We start from the raw sequence: 12,212 nt of genomic DNA on the forward strand, positions 1-12,212 counted from the left end.
GTGGGACAGGAATCCCTTGGTTAAGCCCAAATTGTCTTGCAAACTGGGCAGGACAGTAGGCGTTAGAGATGCACTTGTAAGCTCGGGGATTTAAAGTGCCAATGAAGAGCTCCCTCAGTAGCAGAATGGAGGCCCACATTTCTTTATGAATAGGCTTAGAGCAATTAGAATCAGCCAAAAACTCCCTTAACCATGTTGGCCCTATAGTAGCATTAAAAGGGCAAAAGAGGGAAGGTCGAGTAGCCAATGGCATGTAATGGAAGAATGAGAAATAATAAACAAAAAGGTAAATTACAAATACATCCTCTAAGGTTTGGTTAAAATACAAATCGCCCCCCGTGGTTCTGGAAATTATATTTTACCCTCTAAGATTTCTAATTTTATAACAAGTCACCCATTTTATTAATAAATCATCAAGTCAATTAACAATTTTTAATGATGTTATAAATATGTTTCAATTAATAATTTAGGTAATTTTATTATTATATAGGAGAGCAATTATGAATTTCTTTTTTTTAGTTAATTCTGTTAAATAAATTTTTTTAATAAGGGGGTATTTGTAATTTTTCAAACTACAGGGGGCAATTTGTACTTTAAGCAAATCTCAAAGGGTGTATTTGTAATTTACCCTAAACAAAACTAGAAGGATATAAAGCAACCCTGGCATATTTCTCTCCATAAGTGGTAGGATCTTGTACCAAAAATCTCAAGCTACGGGAATGGAAATCAGTGAAATATGAAAAGAGCCAAGGTTGGAGGATCCAAATTGGACCCCCTTAATTAGGCTCTAGGGGTCTCTCACAAAATTGGGAACATACCCTAAATACATGGCCCAGAACATAGGGAGCCAGGACTATTCTTTTCCCTGAAGCCAGAGCCTTGACAAGAGGGACGAATTCAGGCATTATTCTTTGAGATGAAGTACAAAGAAAGAATTTACAAAGCCAATATAGAATGAAAGAAAAGAACTCACGGTCAGTCACAGGACCTTCCTTTTTTTTCTCAGAGGTGACGAAGTCACCATAAGAAGAATTACAAGAATGAATAGAGAAAGAGACCTTAAGGTCTGGATAGTGAGAACCAAATGTGCCACCAGCAGGTGAAAGCCCTAGTAAGTGGCACATATCAAGAATGATGGGGGCCATCATGCCATACCGGAATTGAAAGAAGTTAAATGCAGGGTTCCAAAAACAAAGGGCAGCTAGGATAAGAAAAAGGTCCTCAGGAATAACAAACCTAGAAAGACGAAGGGCATCAAGAATACAGAGGTCCTCCAAGTCTTGTTCCCAAGCTCCAACTACTCTATCATACCACTCTTCGCACTCAGTCTTCAACGTAGACCAGCAATGGTGAGTTCGGTTAACCCTCTAACTTTCCCAATTATAGCTTCCAGTGTAAAGAAGGTAGTGTTCCTCTAGACATGGGTATAGGAAAGGAAGAGTAGCAGGAGCCTCCTTAAGGATGGGGCCAAGAACGTATTCCCCTCGAGTGTGGTGACGATGGATGAAGATCCGTCCATCAATCGCGCTTTGATCCTCTAGTGTCTGGTATTTGGCTATCTCGTCGATAATACATCTCCTCAAAGCCAACAAGGGATGTAAGTGCTCAACAAATAGTACTTTTGAGAAAGAAGAAGCCATTAGTGAGAGATTGAAAGGAGGGTGAGGAGAGTGAGTGTGACAAGGGTAAGGAGTTGAAGTTGACAGCAATAGAAGTGAGAGAAAAACACTGGACTGGACTGGACAAGCAAATAGGTAAGAGCGCGAGAAATTAGGGCTTTAAACCTTTCTGTCCTAAATTACCCATTCAACCTAACGGGTCAAATAGGCCTAAGTTAATTGATTGGTTATTTTGACCCATATGGGATTAAGGCCTTTATTTTAAAAGTCCTGAAAACACAATAAAGAGAACTTCCTTCAAAGCAGCATCTTGTTACCTTATAAGAGAGGGAAATATATTTCAAATGTTCAGCTTGGCTTTGAAATAGGTAGTTGGCTTCGAAGCCGGTGTTTTGCTAGAATTTTGAGGTTTATGCTTTAAACTCAAGTGGAGTTTGGACTTGTCTACTTTAAGAGTTTTAAAAGTACGCTCCTAGGCTTTCTCTCAAAGAAAATTTCCTTCAAAGGAGTATTTTTAGTGCTCTTTGATTAAAAGAAGTAGAGTTTTTGCTTAGTTTGGCCTCGTGTAAATGGGCACTACAAAGCCAGTAGTTGATAAAGTGGCCTCGTGTAAATGGGCACTTACCTATACATGAAAGTACTTTTTTTGAACTTTCTACTAAGATAGAGCCCTTCGAAGAAAGATATTGTCACTTTTAAAGAGGAACTCTATGCTTCGAAACACTTAAACCAGGCTTCAAAATAAGATTGGTTACCTCGAAGCTGTTATTTATAGAGTATGTGAACAAATTGAAGGATGAAGTCATATTAACCATGCAATTGGAATATGAAAACACAATTTTATTGATATAAGCATTTACATTGAGAGAGCCTATTTGGTTACATTTTCAATTTCATAAAAGTAAGGAATGGACAAAGTTACAAGGTCATGAAACTTTGTCTAGCAAAATGCAATAAACACATGTTCCTTTTCTAACCTTTCCTCTATCTTATCTAGATTTGGTTTATCTAATTGGTGAGCCCTTATTTGGTAGAAGAGTTGTTGGGCCCTCATCTCAAATTCTGTTTGCTTAAAAGTTTATGCCCTTCATCCATCTCACCCATTCCATATATATCACCCATATTGGCATCTTCTCCACACTCTGAATCCTGGTTCTTGAAGGGTTCATACTCTTTAAGAAGGTTCTCTACCTCATATTGTGTTTGAATGCGAACAACAGAGATCTCCTCCAATAATTCACTATTAGCCGAAGCATTTTTGTGCCAGTTAAACAGCAGGGGTAGCTGATCCAAGAAACTGTGAAGCTCTACTTGGGCCACAGGGTTGAGGAAATGGCTTCGAGAGACAATGTCACAAGCCCATAGAAATTTCTTGTGAGGGGCATCATCTCGAAGGACTTCAAAAGATAAATGAGAAAATGCAGCAAACAGAGTTTAGGCTTTATACTGCTGATAAGCAATTGGATGAACTAAAGCCTGATAGGGAGCGAAATACTGGCTTTCAAAGAGGGTGAGTTTTAATGCCTAGATCCAATTAGGATTGGAAGGAAAAGAAAGAGTAGTTGGGTCCCCACCAAAAGAAGATGGAAACTAAGGCTCATTTGCACACTCCAGCTAGTTAGATGAGCAAATTTTTGCTTTCTTGGCTAAGAGTGAGGGGCTCATTCCCAAAGCTTTGATGGGGTGAGGGGTCTTTCGCACTATTTTGGTCAGCAAGGTAGAGGTATTCCATGCCGAAAGCAAGTTGTCTTCGAGGCAGCGAAGACGGTCAAATGGGATATATGGATATACCACAAAGCTGCGTGAAAAGGGAGAGGAATCATAATAGGATTATCAAATTCAACAAATTTGTGGTGAATTTGCTCCCTTGTTTGAGGTTGGTTTGGTGTTAGCTAAGCATTCCAACCAGTATTTCTAGTAGAAATAGAGGCAGATTTATCCTATGCAGAAGGTTTTTAAGCAGATGAAGAACTTCCAAAATCCATTTGGGCAAGTTTTTGGTCTAAAGGCTCATATTTTGCGAAAGGTCTTCATAACTTGTATAAATGGAGAAGGATAAATATGGCTAATAAATGCATGAAAGTTCTTTTGAGATCAATCATCATTGTCCAAAACCTCTTCGTATGCTTGATTAATGAAAGAGAGGGTTTGATTAACTATTGGAGATGTATCAGTCCCTTCGTTTACACAGATAGTGGAGGTAGTGTTCAAGCACAAAGGGCGAATTTAATGAAGTCTAGTGTTTCATTGCTTGGAGGCGGTTACACTTCTAGGATAAATAAATTTCATGCACGTCCTAGGACGTGGGCAAAGCACATTGATCCAATAATATTACCACGTATTGGCTATATTAGTGCGGAGGGTAATGTTGGCTATATATTTTGTATAGACATATCTTAGCCTGACACATGGATTATAAGGGGAAAATCAGGCAATCAATAAAGGTCTCCAACCATCACTAGACATGTGGCAACTTACAGCAATGGCAATGGATCTACGAGACATAGGAACAATCAAGATATCCAATGTGACATAGCCAAATTAACGGTTGTCTACAGTTTAAATTCAAATTTAGAAGGAAAGCACAACCATGAAGAGTGGGATAGTGGAAACAAACTAATCAAAGCCACAGGCCACACTCAATAATCATGGAGATCATTTCAATGATTATCAACTACTTCGACAGATTATCAGCCACTTCGACGATTATATTTCGAGCCTATAAATAGAGAAGAGTACTGATAATGCAAAGACCCATAACCAGACCCAAAAACCAGTTCATTTAATTTATATTTTCTAGTCCTTTAAATTCCAGTCTTTACATTCCTGTACTATACTTTAAATTCCTAGGAGTAATTCTAAGTTAGTTTGTTGTTGTAATCCCCTTCGAAGTTGTGAAAGTGTGAAGGTACAATTGTAAACTTCTGTTTACTTAATAAAAGATTGATTTCTAACATTATTGTTCCCTTTTTCTTTATTTTTTCTAGTCTTCTTAATTTTCTCCAAAAAACTAAGCCACCAGTAAAATCCTCTTCATTGAGGCTAAAAGAACTTCGAAGCAATCGTCTGACTAATTGGTTGACATTTATTAATCTTTATAAGGACTTATTGATCCTTACTGACATGCTCGAATCATAATTCTAACTTTCGAAAGCCAAAAAAGCCAACACATTGGATTTAACTATTAATGAATGTTTGTATGGTTTCTGTAATGTGTTTCAAAAAGAGTTGAGTTTTCTTTACTTTGCTTTCATGTTTTTTTTTTTTTTTTTTTTTTTATTGGCCACTTGGCTTTCATATAAAGGCATCCTCCATAAAGTGAAGTGCTACTGTGCTGTTGTAAATCATTATATAAGTGAATGATTAACGAGATGATGATGATATGTCTCTTTTGTTGCTGCTGCATTTTTTAACTACAGAATTTGAATCTTTGTATAAAGGGAATCAGCATAGGCAAATATTGTCTCATTTTTTACTTATTATGATTATTATTGTTATTTTTCTATTTTCTATTTTCTATTTTCTATTTTCTTTCATTTCATAGGTCTCATGAATGATTTGGTTTTGAATTAGATTGAGGCTGATTGGAATCTTGGGACGATATCTTGAAACATTTTGAAGTTGAATTATTGTTCCAAACTGTTGAGTTTTAGAAGTGCTCAATGGTTTTATAGGCTTTTGTATTTCCTAGCTGGTCTGTGGATCACTTATGTACTATGTTGAGTATTTTACTTTTATTTTTTGACAATTGTTCCATAATAATTGCTTCTGCTGGTAATGTTCTTTGGCAAAACATGCTTGATCAGTTGTTGATGTTGAATTGATTTTCAAATCATTTATAGTATTTACCCCTGCCTTCTTCTTTTTTTTGGACAAGTAGGATTCTTTATATTCATATATTCCAACATTGTTTTAAATACACAGAAGCATTTCATAACTATGAAACACTAAGATACTTTATTTAAACATGTTGATATATAAAATTTTAAACATTATGTTTAAATATATAAATTAGGATTAAAATTTCAAAACCCAAGTAACAACTTCTCAATCATTGTACATAGCCATACCACACTCTTATTTCAAACTGCATTATCGTCGATGTATCTTTCATTTGTCCCTCTAAAAATACCACTTTTACCCTCTCTTTTTTGGTTTATGCTTTATAATTTTTCTTGGCTATTAAGGGCATGTTTCTCTATTCGGATGCCTGACTGGTTAATCGGAGTAGTGATTTTTGTGCGGCCTGTTATTTTTGAATTTTTTTAATATAATTTTTTTATTTGATATAAAAATAATTTAACAATTCCCACACTATTACAATCATTTTAAATAAAATTTCGCTACACATATTTCAACTTCGTTCCTCTGATAAAAAATACCAAACTTCTAAGAAATTTTTAACAATTCAAATTAACAAGATAATCACCCAAGAAAATTAAAAGTTGATGTATTGGGCACCAGGTCGCTTGCCTTGCACAACGCCCTCCCACTAATGTTAACAATCGTTTTGATTATGTTACATTAATTGTGGTCTCGTGTGTACCATAAGAGCTCTTTTTTAATAGTCAATGTATTCTCTTTCCAATCTACTATTGCAAATTGGAAGACACATTTTTCTAGTCAGAAGTGTAGAAGCCGCAAATGTTAGCACAAGGAGTAATTATTCAGTAGCGTCGGATTATTATTTGACATTATTTATGTAATGTTTCAAATCAATCTTGTGGCGAAAAAATTTGTAAGTGAAATATTTTGATTTACTTTTATTAGATAATTAAAAAAATAAAATGTAACTCATTTAGTGTTTATTGTGATTTTTATTGGCCAATAATACTACATAAACAATACCACTAAATAAATATTATTTTCTCTCCTAAACTATACCTCGATAATCAATTTAACATCTGTTCTTCTTATAATTTCAATTTTACACCTAAACTATTTAATTTTGGATCAATTTTACCATTGCCGTCCGTTGTCATCTATAATTAGACAGCATTTATTGTCTTCTTCATTTGAGATTTCATTTTATCTCTCGAATTATCCTCAAAATATCAACTAGACTCCTAAACAATATGAAATTTGGGAGTTTAATTGATTATTTTGAGATAGTTTGGGAGCCTAATTGATTATTGATTATTGATTATTTTAAGTTTGCACATATAATATAATCTTAATTATTGATTGAATGAAATTATGACGTGTCAAAATCTCTTTGTTTAGATTGAGTAATTTATTTTTTTTAAGTGAATATTTGGGTTTAATTTTTTTAATGACTTTTTACTATTTAATATTTTTTAATGACTTTTTTTTGTGAATGAATAAAATTGATGTAATATTTAATTTTTTTAATTTATGAAAACGATTTTCTAACTTTCTAACTTTTTTAACAAAAAGCATAGAGAGGAGTTGCTCTCACATAAATAAACAAAAATTAACTAAGATACATCGAAGTCAATTTCACCTCTTTCTATGTAATAATAATTAAGGGGTTAGATTTTTCTCTAATTGATATTTCTATAGGAGAGAATTTGAGAGGTTTATAGGATTCATTACAAATTTCATTTTGATAATTTAAAAAACTCATTTTATAGAGCCTTCAATGTATAATGCTCTTAAAAAAAATTATGTCAATTCGATAATCGTAACATTTTCATTTTACGGTATTTATTTCTAAAAAAAAAATTAATGATCTATTTCAAATATATAATTATAATCTATTTTTTCAAAGATAAATGTAATAAAATGAAAAAGTCATGCTTATTAAATTAAACTATTTTTTTTTATAAATATCATACATTAAAAATTTTATAAAATAAACTATTCAATTTATCAAAATAAAATTAGTTAAAATAAGATTAGTTAGGTTGAGGGTCCAACCCCAAATTTAAAATCATAGAAGCCACATATTATATTATATTATTAAAAATGAGAGATTCTATCAACCGAGTATGGCCGACCCCAAGATTCCACGGGTCACCAAAGGGAAGTGGTCCCAACCACATGCCAAGTTGCAACCCCAAGGCCCCATCTCAACCATAGTGGATCCCACCCTTATAACCATTTGATTATTACAAAACCCTCCGATTTAAAAAAAAAAAATACTTCTTCTATCTTAAAATATTAATTTTTTTAGAAAGTTTAACTTTTTTTAATAATATAATTATTATATTTCAAAAATATTAATTTTTTAAAACTACTCTTTGACTTTTTGAAAACATCAATTATCAAATTATACCTTTTTATATATGAATTTAAAAGAACAGTAAAATAAAAAATTTATATTATTTTTGTCCTTAATTTTTAAAAATAGACTAATATTTTGAAAAAATTAAAATTAAAATTAAAATAATAGACTAATATTTTAGGACGGAATGAGTAAATTGATAAACAATTTGATAACTTAATGAGTTTAAAATTATATTCAAGTTTAAATTATTTATATAGCGAGTCGATTCCGAATGAGTTGAATTTGAATTGTTTGATTATAAATAAACTTATCGAGCTAGATAGTAATTGAAACTTAGGTTCTGTTTGTTTTAACGTAATATATTTTACACAACAAATGTTTTTTTTGTAAATTTATTTTACACAGAAAATTTTTTGTTTTTATTTTTCGGCATTTGATTGATATTTGAAACAATAATATTTTATTACTTAAAAAAGAAATTTTAGCTAAGATATGTATTTGAAAATATTAAATGTGTTGAAAAGTTAGTAAGTAAGAGTCAATGTTATAAAAATTAACTTATAAAATTTTTAAAGGGATATCATTTTTTAAACAATGATGAAAAAATATTTTATTTAAAAAATATTTTAATTACTTTTTATTCAATCAAACAATGAAAATGAGTAAAATATCTTTAACATAAATATTTTACGTCAAAACAAACGAAAACTTAGTTTAAAAATTTAACAAATTTAAAATTGTATTCAAACTTAGGGGTTATTTGGAATAATTTAAATAAGTGTATTTTTTATCTTTTTACAAAAAAATATGTAAAAAAATAGAGAGATGTTATGATAAAAAAAATTAAAAAATAAATTATTTTTGAGTTGTCAAACTCGACCTTAATTTATTTACCTAATAATTTAATTTTAAACGACAGTCAAGATCAATCCCAAACCATGAAAGAATTGAATTAATGATTTTAGTACTCCCACGTTGGTGGTGGGCCAAGCTTGGGACCCACAAAAAATGGGACTAATTGATCCAATGTGGGCCATTGAGGATCATGGATCTGAGATGCACAATATATCAACCCTAAATATAATCAATAAAAAGTCAAGAAAATCGTCTATTCTATTCACAAAAATATTATAGATTTAAAAAAAATTATCAAAATTTTTATCAAATATTTTATACAGGTATAAGACGTACATAAGTCTCACGTAAATCTTACATCCATCCATGTGAGATATTTTATAAAAATTTTAATAAATGTTTTTGGTCTCTACTATTGCTGTCTATTCATATGGACCCCAATTGTGCTATGTCACTATGCCTCCGTTTGGGAAGTGGGTTGGCTTTTTGGCTTTTTTAGCCTGGGCTTAAAAGCTTGATTTGGGAAGGGCTTTTTGGCTTTTTGACTTTTTTGAGAGAGAATAATGTAATGATTATGGGTTGGATGTGATGTTTTGTTTGTTATGACTAAAATAGCCTATTTTATTTTTTGTGGCTAAAATAGCTAAAAAACCCTGCAAACCCACTTGCCAAACACAGGCTATATAATCTTAATGACTTTACGCAAGAAATTAGTGATGTCTTACCTCAGCTGATAATTACCCACTCTCCCAAAATAATTGATTAGGACCTTCACAATTTTTTTTTTTTAAATTTATTATTTTAAAAAAAAAATATGAGGATAATTACATATGATTAAATAATTATAATCCAACAATACATATTTAGAAAGGTGAATTACATTAATAGTCTCTATAGTTTGGGGTTTGTGTTACTTTGGTTCCTAACGTTTAATTGTGACACATTTGACCCTAAATTTTAAATCTCGTTCCAAATAAGGACAATTGAAAATACAATTACTTAATTTTAAGGATAAAATCATAAATTTAATAAAATATAAACTAATTTAACAAAAATAAATGTCAAAAAAGTATTTTTGAATTTTTAAAAATTAATTCTACCCACTAAAGATAAAATTATGTAAACTTGATAAATCTTTTAGACATTTATTTTTTTTTACCAAATTAATTTTTATTATGTGTTTGGATGATGATCATGTAATGAGTAGTTGTTTTTATTTTCATTAAATTAGTTTCTATTTTTAAAAAAATTAAATATAGCGGCAATTTTGATATCATTATTAAACCAATTCATTAAATCAAAAAATTCAAAACTAAAAACATTTCATATATGAAATATATCGATTACATATTAAAATCCTAATAACCACCCATTACATAATCATCATCCAAACACATAATAAAAATTAATTTGATAAAAATAAATAAATAAATAAATGTCTAAAAAATTTAGTAATTTTACATAATTTTATCTTTTGTGGGCAGAAATAATTTTTAAAAATTTAAAAATATTTTTTTGACATTTACTTTTATCAAATTAGTTTATATTTTATTAAATTAACGATTTTACCCTTGAAATTAAGTAGTGATATTTTCAATTGTCTTTATTTAGAACAAGGCTTAAAATTAAAGATCAAATATATCACAATTAAAATATTAGAGAGTAAAAACTGTTGGTATCTATTTAGAAACTTAATAAAGAGTTAAGAAAAAATAATTAATATCTGATTTTAGAAACTTGAGTTCCACAAGCCTACTTAAAACACCTACTCCTCCAACCCATTTGTCCGGCACAAAAAATAAGATTGTAAAAATAATGTACTCTCATATCAAAAAATTTCAATTTTTTTTTTCCCCCAATTAAAAGATCTTATCAAATATTTTAAGTTATAAAAAAAAAATTAAAAATTTTTGGCACGAAATATATAATTTTTAAACTCTTATTTTTTATGTCGGAGAAACAATTTAAGACGGAAACAATATTATTTATGATCAAAGATTGAGTCCTCTGTCTCAATACATCGGTAGTCATAAAATTATGAAAGTATTTCGAATTATGTAAATTTTAAGAACAAATAATTTGTGACTTGTTTAATGAATCCCACTAAATATTTTGTTCCGTCACAAATAATTTGTGACTTGGTTTTGACAGAGCTGGGCAATGGTGGTGATGATGGTGGTCACGGTGAGAGAAAAGATATATAATACATATATATATATATATATAGAGAGAGAGAGAGAGAAGTCAAAGCTTGGGTTCACCATTTATCCTTCTCCTCAAGTGTCTACATGTTAACTTATCAATGATAGATTCAATTTGTTGACTGGTGGTTTATAATGGCATTAAGAAGAAAATTAGATAAATAAATAAAGGTAATTTAGACTTTTTACAATTTCTGTTACGGCCGTCCAAAATTGCACTTTGGTATGAAATATAGAGGATTTAAGTGTTACAAATGAAACTATAGGGGGACTCCATATTTTTTAAATAAATTAGAGGGGGTTAAGTTATAATTTACCTTATTTTTTAATACACCAGTTGATTAGGCAAGTTGAACCTAACAAAACAGTGAATCCATTCCTTATGTTGGTGCAGGGATTTTAATAAAGTAATAAAGTACTATATTAAAGTAACAATTCTCCACAATTATTTTACCTATTCTCATTAAATTACTTTTAAAATAAATAAATAATTAAGTGAACACAAAGTCATCAAAAGTAGGTAGAAAAGCTCAAAGAAACCTCCTGAGAAGTATGAGCTGCAACAACAAACAAATTAAAGAATAATGATATATACATACAAAATTTGTATATATAATTGTGTGATGTCTTATGATTCCTTTATTTAAAATCAAAATATTTAATATTATCATTATAATTTCATAAATAGCACTGTCATTAAATTTTTATTATGAATTTTGTATTAAAAAAAAAAATCTATAAACATATCATTTTCTCAAATTAAAGAGAGAAGTTAAAAACTATCCAATCAAGAGAGTACACTTCTATGTCATAATTACTAGCAGAGTTGACAAAATTGCGTTGGTTCAACTACATTTGCTGTTATTACCTTAGAACCTGTACCAGATATAACCACCCCTCCTTGACTTAAAAATATTCAATAATGTTACGTATCTTAAATTTAAACTTGCTGTGAATTGCTCAAATTTTATTTTGTCAGCTCTAGCTAGTTATTCGGTAAAAGAATTGATAGTTATGATTGACAAAATGGTAATTACGGTAGACAAATTTTTCACCCGATCGTTTAGGTGGTCATCCAACGAATACAAATTCGAGTCATTCAAGGAAGCTTAATTCGAGACATTAAGGATTTCTAAAAAATATTATATATGTACGAGTAAAAAATAATCTTCTCGTATAATCCTGTTGATCAAGTCCGCGCTCCTCCAAACGTCGTCGCTTTACTCCGTGAAAACACAAACGTGAGCTAGCCGGCAGGTGTGTGCCAGATACCTCTCCGATGCTTAAGTCAGTAAAATAGACAAATAGACAAAAACTCTGTGTATTCGGGAATCAAAGTTGTGTTAT

Source organism: Camellia sinensis, chromosome 14 (assembly GCF_055761805.1).
Source record: "Camellia sinensis isolate YWXY chromosome 14, ASM5576180v1, whole genome shotgun sequence".
In the NCBI taxonomy this organism is placed as follows: domain Eukaryota; kingdom Viridiplantae; phylum Streptophyta; class Magnoliopsida; order Ericales; family Theaceae; genus Camellia; species Camellia sinensis.